The 16,562-nt window shown below is 43.6% G+C and overlaps 1 protein-coding gene across 11 annotated transcripts in view; it reads right to left on the reverse strand.

The window, feature by feature from the left end:
* BBX (BBX high mobility group box domain containing) overlaps positions 1 to 16,562 on the reverse strand; it is a 198,007-nt gene that overhangs the window by 162,402 nt on the left and 19,043 nt on the right. The gene's annotated exons all lie outside the window — the stretch shown is intronic.

Consider the following 16,562-nt stretch of genomic DNA (forward strand, 5'->3'; position numbering starts at 1 on the left):
AGTACAAACCACCTTTAGCTTCTAATACCATTGACTAAATCCTTTGCACCGCACTTGGATTCTTAAGAAATGTAACTGAAGACCTTAAAAAAGTCTTCTTATTGGAAAACAATTATGCAGCTGTTACCATATGAATGATTTCTGTACCAGGTTATGCAGTCTAAGTAAAAAATTATGCAGGGTTAGGTTGAATATTGGGAAGCCTGAACTCTTAGTACTTCCCTGGATGTTTATTATTAGACAAGGATCAAAAGCAACACAACAGTTCAAAAGCCACAAAGACTTCAGCAGCCATTTTTCTGATGCTAGAGCTCTTCCTTATACAAGATGCTTTGAAAGTCTGGCTGCAACATTTAGCTTGCTGGTATCGCATCTGTCAGATTCCTAACCCTCTCCACTACAGTTCCAGATAGCAGAGGCCTGACCCTGATCCTGTTAAAGTCATAGGTCCCAATTCTTGATTCACATGCTGAGTGCCCCAAAAAAGGAAGACCAAGGAAGAACAGAAGTGGCTTTAAAAGCAATTACTGTAGTCTGCACTGCCAGGGGAAGCTGGAGATCTGCTGGTGTATAAGAACAGCTATTCTAGAGAAACCAGAGCAACAAGGCCCAGAGTAAGGCAAGGGAACTTCAAGAGGCCTGGCTGGCCAGGTTAGTGACTTTCAGGTTATGTTTTCCCTGCAAATTTTCTTTCTAGTTGAAGAGTGAAAAGGAAGAAGAAAAAGAGCAGGGACAGAAAAAATAACCACAGTCACCAATATATTCAAGGGAGGAGTCCAAAACAACTCCCAAGTACCTCTGTTTCTGGTTCAACTCAGCTCAGCTTCCCTTCCCTCCCCACCCTTTGTCCTCCTCTTGAAAAGACAACCTACCTCTCACAGGAGAGGATTGTCCCAGCTTTGCCTTGTTATCACCAGTATAAAGCACAGATTGCCCAAGCCAGGCCACCTGCAGCACAGCTCTCAGCTTCAGTGAAAGCAGCTGTCTTTAGCAAGAGAAACAGCACAGAGGCTTGGTGTTGCTGAGGGTTAACAGAGCCAGCAGGGGGAGCAAGGACCTGATAGCACGCTGCCAGAGCAACCAGACAGGGGCTGCTATGCAGCAGGGTGACAGCCACCTCCAATGCACAGTCCCCCTGAATGACAGACACTCAGAAAATCAAACGCATCCCCCTAGTGCTTATATTCCAAAACCAAGGACAAAACCTGGTTGGCAGTTGTTACTCAAGTCTGTAGCGGTCTGAACAAGGAACACAGAAGAGAAGGACTACATCATGAAGGATAACCATGTTCAGGGCACCTAATATGCACAGTAACCCATGTTAGAACTTTCCTCATCTTAATGCAGATGTTTTATGTTTGAGTCATCCCATTTTTAGCCATCAACTAGCTTATTCCACAGTGGGTACTTGGGGAGGGAATGAACCAGTGAACACAAACACAACATTTAGGATCCTTTTGTAAAATCAGTGATTACCTTTGACTAATTGTGATCTCACTTTAAAATCACAGCTTTTCACTTATGGTGACAAATTTAGCTTAATGTTTCTTATACCTGATTTGCCTTTGCTGTTTGCACTATGAAGTCCATTTGTGTCTGAAAACCTGAAATGGTTAGCTGACTTGTGAATCACTGGCTAGTCTAAATCCCTTTCTATATGAGAGTTTGTATACAGTGCTTGTCAGCATGGCATCTAAAACTAACTGATTCAACCTTCCTTTTCAATCAAAATTTTCTACGTTTTTCTTTTGTTGGTCTGTGGTTTTTCCCCTCACTGTTTGGAAGTGTAGCTAAACAAAAAGTAGGCTTCTATTCTGCAGCATTTAACACCATGGTATAAGACCACAAAGCAGATTCCCCATATACAAAAGTTATGTTTGCTGAACACATCTGATAATTTACATGCCTAAGGTCTCTTTTTTTGGAATATGAACTTACTGACTTAAAGAGTCAACACATTCAACAAACCTACGTGACAGGGATATAAATATAATGTGCAATGCAAGAGGAATCAACTCTCAAACTATTGTTGGAAAATAAGTATTGGTGTCTTGCATGCAAGTCATAGTTTCAAAATATATGTGTGTGGAATGACCTAGAGCAGGGGTTCTCAATCCCTGGGCCACAGCAGGTCACCTGCAGCTCCGCAATGCGATCAGCTACTGGACCAGAAGCGGCCACGGCTCAGCAAACCACAGCCCCACAAATCCAGGTGGAGAGATCACAGTTCTTTCTGCAGGGCCCGTGGCCCTCCCACCCAGGGGGTGGGATTATTTTTACCTGTCTTCCAGCCAGAAATTCCAGCCGTGGTCGGCTGTGACTTCTGGGCCGTGGTTTGCTGGGCCGTGGCATAAAAACTTTGGGAACCCCTGACCTAGAGCAAGCAGGTGACTAAGGCTTCCATTCAAATATGGTTGCAGTGCCTCAGGGCCCTGAAAGACATGGAAAAAAATAATAAAACAAGCTTTACCAGAAGAAGCAAAGCATTTAATTCAACCCAGCTCCATAGCATCTGTATAGACAGCACGCTTCAAGCAGGGCTTTTTGGCACTTTTATCCGATAGCTGATTTAATCAGCTATTAAATAAAAGCGCCAGAAAAATGCCACTAAGGGCATGCATAGACAAAGTGGGGGCCCTAAATTGAAGCGGTGGATTAAAAAAACCAAACAAACAAACGCTTCAATTTACGGCTGATTAAACCCCCATGTCGTGCACACACCCCACTGGCTTACCTGCCTCTCTGCTGGGGAAGAGAGGGCTCTACCAGGGAGTGGAGCAGTTCATGGGCTAGGGGGGTGGGGGTGGGCCTAGTGTTTACCTCCATGGCAGCGGTGCCCGCCCCCACCCTCCTGGTGGCACCCACCCACCCACAGGCACCCAGCTTGGGCGGTCCTGGAAGGCACTGCAGCCGTGGAGAGAAACATCGGGCCCTCACACAGCTCAGGCAGGCAGGCTCGGGGGGGGGGGACGCTGCTTTCCTGGGGTGCTGCCAGGCTGCCTGCAGGGCTTTCTGCAGAGCCGTGCAGCCGCACAGAGCCCAGTGCTTCGTTCCATGACTGTAGGGGCAGCAAACTAAAACTCCTCAAAGGAGTTTAAGGCGCATTACGCCGCCAAATTTCCTACAGCAGCTAGAATTAATGTGCAATATGCCGCTGAGGCATACAAACACTGACACCATTAAAGCGGTGCAAAAACATTTAGGCCACTTTAAAGTGTTATGCACACACACCTCTTGTCTAGTCTACACACGGCCTAAAGCACCTGATCTATACAGACATTGGGCAAGTCATATCCAGCTAATGTGATGTTTCTGGGAATGCACTGGGCTCAGTGCAGGGGTGCCATTTTTGTTTTGTTTGTTTTTTAGCCTCTGTAAATCCCCCAAATGTTAACAGCTCCACCATCCCAACACCATTCAAAATTAAGCGTTCCAGTTAAAAGTAGGATTTTAAGAGTCTATTCTTACTGGGAAACCTCTACAGTGGTCAGGACTAAACCTCCTAACTCAGTTGAGCATACTTTTCACAGGCCTCAACTCCCTCTTTTATTCATAGAATAAGGCAGCAGAGTATAATGACTAGCGCAACATATTTCCAAGTGACACAGATTCTCATTCTAGTTTATCCTCAAACTGATTCTAAGCTTAGTTGACTCATTTCCCTTCTTGCCTTAGGTCCAATTACTGGTTCAGCCTCCGAGGTCCTCTCTGAATGGTCAGTTGCCCATTTCTAAAATGGGAAAGTCCCCTTCCTCAGGTATGTTGAAAGAACAACATATGTTGGTCCTTTTTTTTTTTCTTTTTTTTTTTTTAATACTCAGATATACAATGAGAAATGGGGCAAAAAATATAATTATAGGTTGATTCTGTAAATTAATATTTATTCACTCTTACAAAACCCTTTTTTGAGATCTTGTATTTGCTATGCTCAGTGTTATCAACTACCCACAATCACCTGGTTAAAACTTTATCCACGCTTCATTCAGGCTGGATGAAGGAAGCTATTAGACTTCTTTATGCAGTGATAACTGGAAACAATAGGAAACCTTTGCCCAGAGCATTAGGCCACTGGGCAAAACAAAGTTAAGAACCTGTGATCTCAGGCAAGTCTCTGGAACTGACTGTACATGCACAATTTAGAGGACTGAATAATTCTGCTGTATACACATACACAGCTGCAAAGCCAACAAACAGCAAGAGAAGCAGGGGTGAGTATGGTTCTGGGGGGAAGCTGAGGCAGAGTTTCTTCTGGGACACAGGACTTGCTGAAAAGGTAGATTTGGATTTCTGAGTAGGGGAACTCAAAGATCCTGTTGTTCCTACTGTGTTTGGGAAGGCAAAAGTGTACACCTGAGCCCCATCCTCCATTTTACCTCCTAATGGATTATGGAGCCAATCAGCCTGTGGCGCAACTCCTGGCAGCCTACTTGGGCCAAACAGGGCAGCAGTATTATTACGATGAAGACTCCTCCTAACTCCTGTTCTGGAGCTGGAAACGAGGGGGGGAAGGAAGAGGAGGACAGTTGGAAAGAATTACCGCTTCATGTTTAACTTTCCTGGCCTCCACAGATACTCTGAGGCTTTTCTCTGTCATTCTGGGGGGAGAGAGAGAGAGAGAGAGAGAGAGAGAGAGAGAGAGAGAGAACAAGCTACTGCTGTTTGCACGGCCCTATCGAAAAGTACTTTCTTTTTTCATGTCCTTGTGACAACGTATTTAGCAAAATTTGCAGATTTACTGGAATCTGACAGGCAGACTTGCAACCTCTGGGTTGTCAACCATAGTTCCTCCACCACTCCGGCCCTCCACTGAAAAGTACAACTGTACCACTCTTCTGTATATAACACTATGTTGTGAGGATATTTGAGACCTACCCTGATGCATTCTCCCTCCTCCCCCAAAGCAGTCCCATAATTATATTTTAAACTTTTGACTCTGATATGGATGTGGCTATAAACCCTGGCTGCTTCACTGGCAGACCACTGTACTATCTCAAGCACAAAGGCATAATAATTCCCTGTCTATGGATGCTTATTGCAATCTTTGGCAGGCAAAATGCTACAGAGATTTAAAAAAAAATATAATACTCTACTATCTCCTCTAGAAGCATTTGTTTGGGAAGAAAGACAAGCAAGCTATACATGAACTATGTGTATAAGGACTTCAGTGGGGTTGTTTCTGACTGAGGACCTTGAGATCTGACTCCATACTTGACACATTAGTTACATTTATAACTTGCTGTCATTTAGACATACCTGAATTTTCTCTGAAGCCACTGAATGATAGGCTTTATCTGTCTGAGTAATGGGCAACAACACCTCTTAGGTACTAAGTTCATTTGCATTCTATAAATACTTTAGCTACAAGTTTCTCTATTTCAATTCCTACTTGTTTCATTATTTTGCTAGTGTTTTCCTTTTTATTAATAGCTTCCTTTATGGAAGAGTAAGTCAACAGAACTTCTGCTTGAGCACAACCAGAAGGAACAGTGGCACCCCACCCCGCAGTCCCCTTTCCCTCTCCCACTTCCTTCTAAGGAACCATTTACAGTTTGTGGGTGCTACAAGAGCTCACCTAAGTGCCCGCTGATATGTTGGTCAGTTTAGGAACAGCATGTCAGAAGGTATGAAATCACTTTGTCCAGTTCCACTGAACGCTGGAATGTAGCAAAGCTGTAGGTGAACCAGATGATTCTGTGGCTGGTGAAGGAATACGGAGCATCACCCTTTGAAAAAACTGAATCCTGCTGAAAAAGCCAGATATGCAAATGATTCTGAACCCCTCCTATTCTAACTGGTACAGAGGTAGCACATCTGCCTGCCTGAACAGATGCAACCAGACTACCGGGTAGTTATCAGAGGTCTCTGGTGTGAACTGCCACTGAGACTGCTGAGAGCTAGACAAGTTCAGCTCCCCAGAGGAACATGATAAGATGACCACAGCCTCCTGTTTGTAGGCTGGTTGAAAGCAGGGGTGCACAACATACAGCCTGGCAGGGTGAGCCCAGTGACTTGCTGTAACTCTTTACTAGACACCTGTAATAAATGAAAAAGGATTTGAAAAGCAAACCTGTGTCCTCACTGGGTAGTAATTCATTAAACTGTGCACATACCTGCACAGGCAGTTCAGTTTTCTACATATAAACATGCTGAAGGAAGAGGGCATCTGACTAGAGCAGACCCCACTCACGGCAGCCCTCCCCTGGAAAGCACATCTTGTAAACGGTTCTCAGTGAAGTGTGAGCTGGGCACCTGGAGGCAGTGTTTGAACATAGGGCCTGGAGATGACTCTCGGAATGCCCAACAGGAAGGATGTATCCGTGTTAAAGAGGATGCATGGACAACAGAGGTTTATCTCTACTCCTCACATCTGTATCAGGTAGCAATGCCACTCCATTACAAAACTGTGCTGGCCTGTGGTTCCAGTTCTAAAAGCCCCACAAAATGGAACAGAAACTCATGCAGGCTTTTTGCATCTCAAAAGAGATGCTGTCTGGCATACGCCGTCCTTTGCAAGCCAACTGAAGAACACAAGGCCATGCAGACGTTTTACACTGAGACTGCGACTGAATTACAAGTCTCTATGCTACTCCAATCAGCTCTGGCACTCTGTCATAACAATAGTAAACTGTTTTCAGTGAAGATGATTGACATTAGAAGCTCAGTAGAGTGAGATGGTCCTTCTAAACTGCATGTTTTTTTTATTAAGTGACAGAACGCAATCAAGTACTCATTTTGTTTTTCAAGCTCATACAGTGTCTGTAAAATTAGAGAGGCCCCTTCAACTAGGGTAGTAAAAGTAGTTTTATGCTTGAGCCTTAGTTACAGGACTCACTGCTCCTGAATTTTGAACTTGTGGAGCAATCTCCATGAAACTTGCACACAGATCCACACCTTTCTGATATGGAGGAAGTTGATGCAGTTAAGCTGCCTTGATGGTGGCCATGCTTGTTAAGATACGTGATATTAAATTTAAAACTTCCTACCGGCTAGCTGGATGGCACTCCCCATAAAAAAAACACATTCTCTTATCTGAATGGGAGAGGAGGGATTTCAATCAGCCCAGGTGATCTGATCCCCAGTTCCCATTAATTTGTAATAGGAATGGCTTCTAAACCCCCTGGGTGGCTTTGAAAATCTCAGCTATAACTGATTAAATAGATATAGTTACATTCATTTCAATGTGCAACAAGATATGTGCATGACTGAGTCCTATTCCATACAACTGAGTTCTATATGAAAGGAATAGAAGAGTGATTCTATACATCTGGCATGTCATCCTATTTTCACATGATATATGATTTGGAAGTCAGATTCCTTCAAAACTATCCACAGGGGAAGGCAATATATTCCACTAGTATCCCAATCAAAAGCTAAATTCATACCTACCAATTCACTTATTTATATGTAGTGGTAAAGCCACCACAAACAACCTTGGAATATAAACAACACTTAAAATTTTTAACAGCTAAAACCCTCCTTATTTTCACTCTGTTACCATAAAAATATAATTTGATCATATGGTCCAAAAAAGTTTTTCCTCCAGGCTAAGACCAAGGTCAAAAAAATTATACCTATAGCCCAACACTTCCTAAAACATCACACTCACCCCTGAATACAGACACAGTCAAGTGGAAGTGTCATTCCAGCTCTGAACAGCATGTCACTCTGGTAGCCTAAGACAAGAGTGGGTTATGTACTGCATGGTAATTGATGAGATCGTTCTGTGATGCACAGTATATCTCTGTGTCTTAACATCATCCTTGCTTTGCAGACAGGGGCGTGTCACACATTCAGTTGTGCAGTTAAAACATGAGAAAGATGTACGTTTGAGTAGTTTAGCAGGTGTCAAGTGCCTCTGTGCCACTGAAAAGTTGCTCCCTTCCAGGGGAGGGTTATCTCCCAACATGTACTAACTTTAATAGGTCATAGCAATCATGAGTCATAGATTACTACATTCCAGTGATCTGCAACTGTGGCAAATGGATGTGTGACACCACCCTAACACATGCTAACTTTAATACTGCATCATGACATTCCAATGATTTGCAACTGTTGCATCTTGAACATGTGACAATTTCCCCACCCCCACCCCCACAATTGGATGCATCTAACTGAACAGCGTATCTTGGAGGGCCATCGCTGGAGATCATCATGGACTGGATTTTAGAGGTCATTACACAATTAAGGAACAGCCTCCACCAGCAAAATGGAAAGGAAGAGCATGATATCCATGGGTCTCCGTGACAGAATTCATACAAATACACCTGATGCTTCTATTCCCAATATTCTTGCCTCCGTATCTTTTCCTCTTTCAATAGCGATACAGCAAACACTTGCAGGTGGAGGGAAGAACACTCAAATTTCACATAGCAATAAAAGTTGTTTCTACACCTATGATACTGCTAATGATTCAGAAGGTCACTCCATACCACCCTCTTTTTCTGGCTATACTGTACTGAATAGAGATCCTTAAAACTCTGCCTACATAAACAGGTTCCTGAAATCTCTGCTCCATTCTCCTAGGAATATCTAGCCAGTGCACTAAAATTCAACTTCTCCTCCCACCTGTTGTCCCACTGCAGCCATCACATGATAAAAAAATAACATTTTTTTTTCATTAGGAAAAAGTGTGTCCAGGTGATTCTGATCAGAAGTGGGGCTCAAGAACAGCCTTACTGGGAATACTGAGTCATGGTTTGTCACTCAAAACTTTCTTTTGCTCTATTCAATGTCACTTCCATGGCCAAAACTGGGAAGTGCTGTGATTTTGGAGAAAGACTTGAGAGCCACAGAAATCCTAGAAAACCATGAATCTTTGGCCCAAAGCTTGAAGTTAAGCAAGTATACCTAGCATTCAGAAGTCTCTGACATCTTGTCTTCAGTAGGAAACGCTTCAGTTAGTCCTTAGCCCTTATGCAATGCTTTAAATTCCCAGATCGCAAAACATTTTTAAAAAGAGAATAGCATTCTCTCCACTTGCACATTGATGCCTTTCAATATTCCTAGGACCCTGAGATGTTTCATGCTGCTTTGATTATTCATAGTTTCCAAAGCAAATCATTTTCAGGGCCTTGTTTCCTTCTATTAATACAGTGCAGAATGGCTTCACTTCTCCTCGCAGGCCCTGTGTCCTGGCTCCAGTGACTGCACTCATGAGGCATGTGCACACAACATTTTAAAGCGGGCTAAATACTTTTGCACCTCTTTAATGGTGCTGGTGTTCGCACGCCTCAGTGGCATATTGTGCATTCATTCCAGCCGCTGTAGGAAATTCGGCAGCATAATGTGCCTTAAATGACTTGGGGTGCAGCAAATTAAAACTGCTTCGAGCCTGACAGCAGCCCAAGAAAGCAGTTCCACCCAAGAAAAGCAGCAAGCCTGATCATTTTTTCCTCCCCCCTGAAGGCTGCTTGCCTGCCTCAGCTGCACAGGGTCCCAGTGCTTCCATCTACAGCTGTGGTGCCCCCCAGGACTGCCCAAGCCAGGTGCATGTGGGCAGGTGCCGCCTGGGGAATGGGGGAGCTGCAGTTGCCGCAGAGGGAAGCATCCCTGCAGCCCAGGGACCACTCTGCCTGCTGGCAGCTCGCCCTCCTGTCCCTGCCAGAGACAGGTAAGTTAGAGGGGTGCGTGCACTACACGGGGGTTTAATCGGTCCTAAATTGAAGCCGTGTTTTTTAAAACCCACGGCTTCAATTTAGGGCCCCTGTCTCCCCTACACACGCTCATGGTTAGGTTCTCTCACAACAGGAAACAGCCATGTCATGGCCTTTAGTTGCATAGCTTTAGCCAAACTGTCTTCTCTAGGACTCAACTTACTAGCAAAGAAAGACTACGGATTCTGGAGTGCAAACTGAGGCCTTTTTGTTGTTGCTTTAAAGAAATAAATCAAGCTTGAGAGAAATCTCTTCCTTCTCTCTTGTAACATTTTGAGGCTGGGGGTGTTTTTGTCCAAATTATTCAGAAACATACCTACCTAAGAAAGAAAGATAAGTTTGAAATTTGAGGCCTATTTCATGAAGAATTGGGTGCATACAACTAGAGAAGGAATCTCTTCTTTTACCAGCTTTACTCCACATTTCTAACATGCATAATCCAGAGCAGTAAGCTCCTGCCACCTTGTGGGACTCTGTGGGTTTCCTAGGAAGCACTGTACTGCAGGAGATAGGGCAGAGCACACTAAAAGAATAAATATTTATGAATGACTCTAATGCTTTATCATACCATATATTAAAATGAGGGGGAAATATTTGTGGAGCAGGTGGAGTTCTTTGGAATATTTTCTGGCCAGATCATTATAGCTTTGTATGTGAGGATGAACGCCTGGTTTTATTTTTTAGATTAACTGTGTTTTAAATATTTACCATGAACCCTGCTCTTAAGACAGGCACTTTCTGTTGTGTACAAGTTTAAAATAACATTAAGGTCAAATGTTACAGTCACCAGCCAGAAGCCAAATTAAACATATTAAACAGAAATTCCATGGATTTAAATGGTAATGACCCATGGATGACTATTGTCCGTGTTATCTGCCATGTTTTTGGCATCTACCATCATGCTAAATCTCAATCCTTCCAAGATGTACATACATGCTTAACTTACAGTATGGTAAGTGGCAACTCTGAGGTCAAATATCGATTACATTTATCAAGTTATTTCAGAAGCTACATACCTGTTTGAAGATCTGACTTCATATGACCATGTTTAATGTGACTGTTGTTTACCATTAATGCCTTTTCCCCCCATGAGTACCCATCCAGGTTTGATGGATAAGCTCCCAGAACCACTCAACTGGGCTACAGAAAACTGAGGCAAATCTAAAACTGTCATTTTGTTACACATCACAGCAAACAGAGATGCATGGATCTCTGTCCCACCACTCGAGAGACTGGATTCACCACTCATTCAGTATCTTAAGAAGTGAGTGACACTTCTAGCTGTAGCCAAAAACCCATTCACCTTTCCACTCACCATAACGTCAGCGGACAGCCAAAAGAAAGACTGTCTTGAAATTTCTGGCTGCTAAATTCTTGCTTAGGTTTAAGTAAAGCCCCTGCTACTCCAGTGCACAGGATGGAAAGCCAGGGAAGAATCTCTGTGAATAAGTACTACAGTCCCCATTTTAGTCTTGTAATGTGTTAGAGATGTATAATGACTGAAGGAGCGATAGAGACCAATTTTCACCTCGTACCAATACAAATCAGTAGGCACGTCTACACAAGATGCTACTGTGCAGTGATTACTACACATTTATTTAGTACCTGTATAAAGTACAGTGCAGTACCACCAGCAAACACCTTTTAAGTGATGCTATTGCTCAGTAGCCTAATACTACTGCGCAGTAGCGTCTCAGCAGGGTTTTTGCCATGCAACGCTACTGCCCACTAGTATCGGGCTGCTGTGCAGTCAGCATCTTGTGTAGACACACCCAGTGAGTGGTAACCTCAGTGACCTTGAGCAAGTTACTCTGCTGTGTATTCAAGGTGAAACAAACCAGCTCTGGCAAACTCCTTTGGGCTTTCCAAACAAAGGCTACTGACAGACTTGAGTGGATATATCCATACATGACATCCATACATGAGCAAATAGTCTTTGGTATAGGCTTTAGTTGCTGCCTCAGGATTTTATAAATAAACCCAAAAGCAACAATTATAGATCTTCAGCCCTTTTCCTAGCAAGGGAAAACCAACAAGAGCATCCTCTTTCAATCACAAGAAAGTAATTTTTCTTATATTCTGTTTTTATTAGAGCAGAGTGAAGCAACCATGGTATCTCAGTCAGTGGCATGAAATAAATTGGCATTATATATCTTGGACAAAAAAGCTTTTTTCTGCCAGAGTTTATTTTAGTACTGCTGAACAGAGAGAACTTCTAGGGGTTGCATACTTCTCTTAGCACTGTGCAACGGTGGCTATACTTTTTGGCTAGTCAACACATCCATATCCCCACTATACTTTAAAAGTCCTAATAGCTGGAGAAATAAACCTAGTAACCAAAGGCCAATGGAGAAGGCAGGCAGCGTCTTGCTGCAACATCCTGGGGAAAAGCCATTTTTTTTCTTCTCATTCTAGTTACTGGGAAGGTGAAGGTACTTTGAAACTGACCAGGATGCTCCAGCATTGGTCACTGCCAGGAAGTTTCAAACATTTTATTAATCTGCTTGCACACAGAAGGTGTCATATACTTAGTGAGAAGGCACTGCTTGATTGTCCTCACTTCCCCAGTGCAAGGGTCAAATCCCTGCCCTCTCCTTCAGTCTCACCTGCCACGACTTGTCCTAATACCGAAAAAGGGAGGGTCAATATTATATGGAAGACAGTGGGATACCTTCACCTCAAAGGGTTGTTTCACAGGGCTCCTCCTTCCCTACACTCTGTCCCTTTCTTTTCAAGATGCCAATGGCTGGTCTCATTACGTAATCCAGTTACCAAAGATTCATAGATGTTTGGGTTGGAAGGGACCTTAGCAGAGCGTGGAGTCCAACCCCCTACCCTGGGCAGGAAAGAACACTAGGGTTAGGCAACCGCAGCCAGGTGCATACCCAGCCTCCTCTTAAAGACCCCCAAGGTAGGGGAGAGCACCACCTCCCTTGGAAACCTATTCCAGATTCTGGCAACCCTTACCACAAAGAAGCTCCTCTTGATGTTGTCCAACTTAAATCTGCTCTCCGTCAGTTTGTGGCCGTTGTTCCTAGTTACTCCAAGGGGTTCCCTGATAAACAGAGCATCTCCTATTCCTTGCTGTGTCCCCCAACCCCTCCTACCCTGAGATGAATTTACAGGCAGCCACTAGATCACCTCTCAGCCTTCTCTTGTGGAGGCTGTAGAGATCCAGGGCCCTCAACCTCTCCTCATAGGGCTTTGCCTGTAGGCCCTAACCATATGAGTGGCCCTCCTCTGAACCCTATCAAAGTTATCCACATCCCTCTTGAAGTGTAGCGCCCAAAACTGGATGCAGTACTCCACCTGTGTCCTGACCAAAGCCGCACAGAGGGAAAGTACCACCTCCCTGGACCTGTTTGTCATGCACCTGCTAATGCATGACAAAGTGCGGTTAGCTTTACTGATCACTTCATCACATTGACCACTCAGATTCATCTTGGTGTCAACAATGACTAAGAGACCCCTTTCCACTGCTGTGCTGCTGAGAAGGTCCTCCCCCAGCCTGTAAGCATGCTGGTGATTCCTTCTCACTAAATGCAGCACCTTGCAGTTGTTCTTGTTGAACTGCATCCTATTCTGTTCTGCCCACCTTTCCAACATGTCCAGATCTGTCTGGATTAATTCCCTACCCCCTAGTGTTAAATTTACCCCATAATTTGGTATCATCTGCAAATTTGGACAGAGTGCTTTCTACGCCCTTATCCAAGTCACTGATGAAGACATTGAACAGCACAGGTCCAAGGACCGAGCCTTGTGGGACTCCACTGCCCAAATCCTTCCAAGTCGATACCGACCCATCCACCACCAATCTCTGGGTGCGACCCCTAAGCCATTAGCCACCCACCTCACTATGTAATCATCTATGTCACAGCTGCTCAGCCCTCAGCCCCCACCCCATCTATCACTAATTGCCCTAGTTTGTCCTGTAGGGGTCCTATGCTACCCTGAGCCTTCTATTTACTCCCTATATACCTGAAGGACTTTTTGTTGTCTTTAATTTTTGTTGCCAGCCTATGTTCCATTTCTGCTTTGGCCTTTTTGACTGCCTCCCTCCAAGTGCGGGCCAAGTAGGTATAATTTGCCTTGGTAACTACCTCCTGCTTCCACAGCCTATATGCCCCTATATACCAATTTATTTCACCTTGTTTTAGATCCTTTAGTCCAGTTTGTCATGTCTCTTCAGTCCTTAATGAAATCAACTGAAATCAATACTTTAGTCTCACAAAAGGACCACAATGTTCATCAGTTGATCAATCATCAGCATCCATATCTTGTTGCCCCTAAAGGCCCCCAGTTCACTCTTCCATCAGTTAAGTTTAGCTAAAACGTCACCTTACTCATAACGGAGAATCCATTACCTCACCTCCACCCGAGAAAGCAAGGCAACTCAATAAGGTTCGTTAATCTTCTGCTGGGTATCATCTCCCAAAGTTCATCACACTGTCGATTAACACTCAGAGGCCCACTAAACCATGAATTTATAAAGATAAGTAGTATGACCCAAGGGAGATCAATTGCAAATTACAGTTGGTTAATTTATGAATGCACCCTGAAAGGCACAGGTTCCATTATAAAGCAAATAAGCAAATGTTCATCAACTCATGAGCTTCAAAAAAGAAGAAACTACTCGAATGCTGAAGTCCACCCATCAACTCTGGGTTTGGAAGTAGTCAGTTCTGGCCACTCTTTAGTTAAGCTACTTAATAATAATCAAGGCAAGAAGAAAATATAGTGGCTACTGGCTCTCCACACCCACTGACGTGCTGCTTCGCATGGCCTCTCTGCCCAGTCCTCTCAGTACTGCCTGCTGCTCCAGATTTTTCTTCATCTGTGCCTCTTACAGCGTGCCTCAGCTCCTGCTTCCCTGAGGCTTTTCTCCACATGTATCTTCAGAGCCTGCTCTGACTTGGAGCTGCATGTTGCCCTCTCCAGGGGATGAGAGAGCCCAGCTCCATGTTTTCTTTTTCCTGGAGGCTCTCTGGACCAATGGAGTCCCATTGTGGGAACACATGACTCCAAGGACTCAGCATCATGGTTCTCCACCTGGTGTTTCTCCTCCATGACCCCGGCTCAGCCTTTTTTGCCCAACCCACACCTGCTAAGACACTGGGGTCTAGCCTAAGAATTAACCTGTATGGGTGAAATCCCTGTCAAAAGGTCCTGTTATATACTCCTACCATATCATTACTAAAAAGGAGAAAAAAACATTCCTAACCAACGAAACAGCTACCAAAGTCTATATCAGACCCCACCTAAGCTAGTATTTGAAAGTTGCTACCAAAGAAGATGCAAGTGTCAATCAGCAAGCGCAATTATAACTTTGGTTTGCCTGGCTGTTTCAAAGCAGATTGGCTCTCCTCTACTCTCCTTTATCCTCTACCAGTCTGCATTTCTAGACTACAGTGTAGCAGAGAGATTACCTGAGCTAGATTTAAACTAGGTATTTGGCTACTGGTAGCAATCTAACAATGACAGCACAGAACTGGGAAGGGGGTCATTTACCCAGCTTCTTGGGCAGGTTGCAGTAATCACAATATACAAGACTACAGATGTATTTCCCTGCATATTCCACATCTCTTCACTGGAAGTCCTCCCTACACTGAATAAATGCAGTGACTGACTCTGTGTCTGATAATAGCTTTGTCAAGCAGCAGCAGATTGAGAATGATCTGATCCTTTTCAGTTTCACTGCTGCCTTCACAGGGCTTTGAATAGGAGCAGTGAAACTGACCAAAATTCACCTTGCTAAAGCTTGGGAAAATCTCTGACCACCAAGAGGACCTGGCTCATCTTCAGACTTGCACACACTGGGCATTATGGAAATTTGGTTCACATCTCCATAACCATAAGGACAAGACACTTTGTCATTTCCTTTTTCAACTAAACCTCACATTTTGCAGAAATCCTCAACTGCTACCCAGGAAGCTGTTTTGTTGATAGGGGGTGAAGCAGATTTTCCAAGAAGTGGTACAAATTAAGGTATTAAGAAATAAAGAAAAAACACACATAAGCAACATGGCTAAGTAAATCCTGCTGTTGTAAGAATCTTGTTCTATGTCCTACCAATTTATCCTTAGTTTTGCAGTAAATTCCATTTTTGGGTTTTTTTTGCAACTGACTATCTTTTCAGAACTCTTTTTTATTGTTAAGTCCAAAATGACTCAACATATAGAACCTGCAAACGCCTCAAGCCACAGAGGTTCAGTGTGTTCAACTTACAAATGTCCCATCAGATTTCCTAGAGGCACATATGCACTCCAGAAATGCCAGCTTTCACTCACAATCAAAAAAGTTGCTACTGCAGACTGCTGCACCCATGGAAAGATCTATGGTCTTCATGAGAGCTCCACATGTATGCAGGCAACCGAGTGATCTTGGTGCAGGACCTGGTCTTTACCTAGCTGTGTGCATGCATAAGATGTCAATCCTGAAACTGTATTTGTATGTACTCAAAAATTTGTATGTTGCTGCATCTGGCATCAAATGTGTAAGCTAAAGACTTCTTTTGTGTGTGCATGATCAAGCCAGAATTTTCAAAATGTCCTATCTTTGTGAAATAAAATCCATTTTTCTGTACCCAAGGAGAAGTGCCAGTCCTCATGCCAAGTGCCAGACTTCAGCTGGGTTTTTTCCCCCCTGTAAATACATTCGTGTGTATAGATATTTTAAAAAAAGAGTTTTTCAGGATTCTTCTTAATGCAAATTATTTTCAGTCTCTGACAATTCAGAAAATTGACAGGATTTGATGGGAATCTCCTTACTAATACCCACTACTCCAAAAAAGTTTCCTTTAAACTTAAACCAAGCATGGGAAATGCCAGCCCAAAGATGTTAGTTTTGGAAAGTTCTGGGCATGCAAAACAGTTGTAGTGAAAGCTCTTTTAAAATGCTGATTACAGTCCA

The sequence above is a fragment of the Crocodylus siamensis genome, chromosome 1 (genome assembly GCF_052110815.1).
Source record: "Crocodylus siamensis isolate JL-2025a chromosome 1, ASM5211081v1, whole genome shotgun sequence".
Lineage (NCBI taxonomy): Eukaryota > Metazoa > Chordata > Crocodylia > Crocodylidae > Crocodylus > Crocodylus siamensis.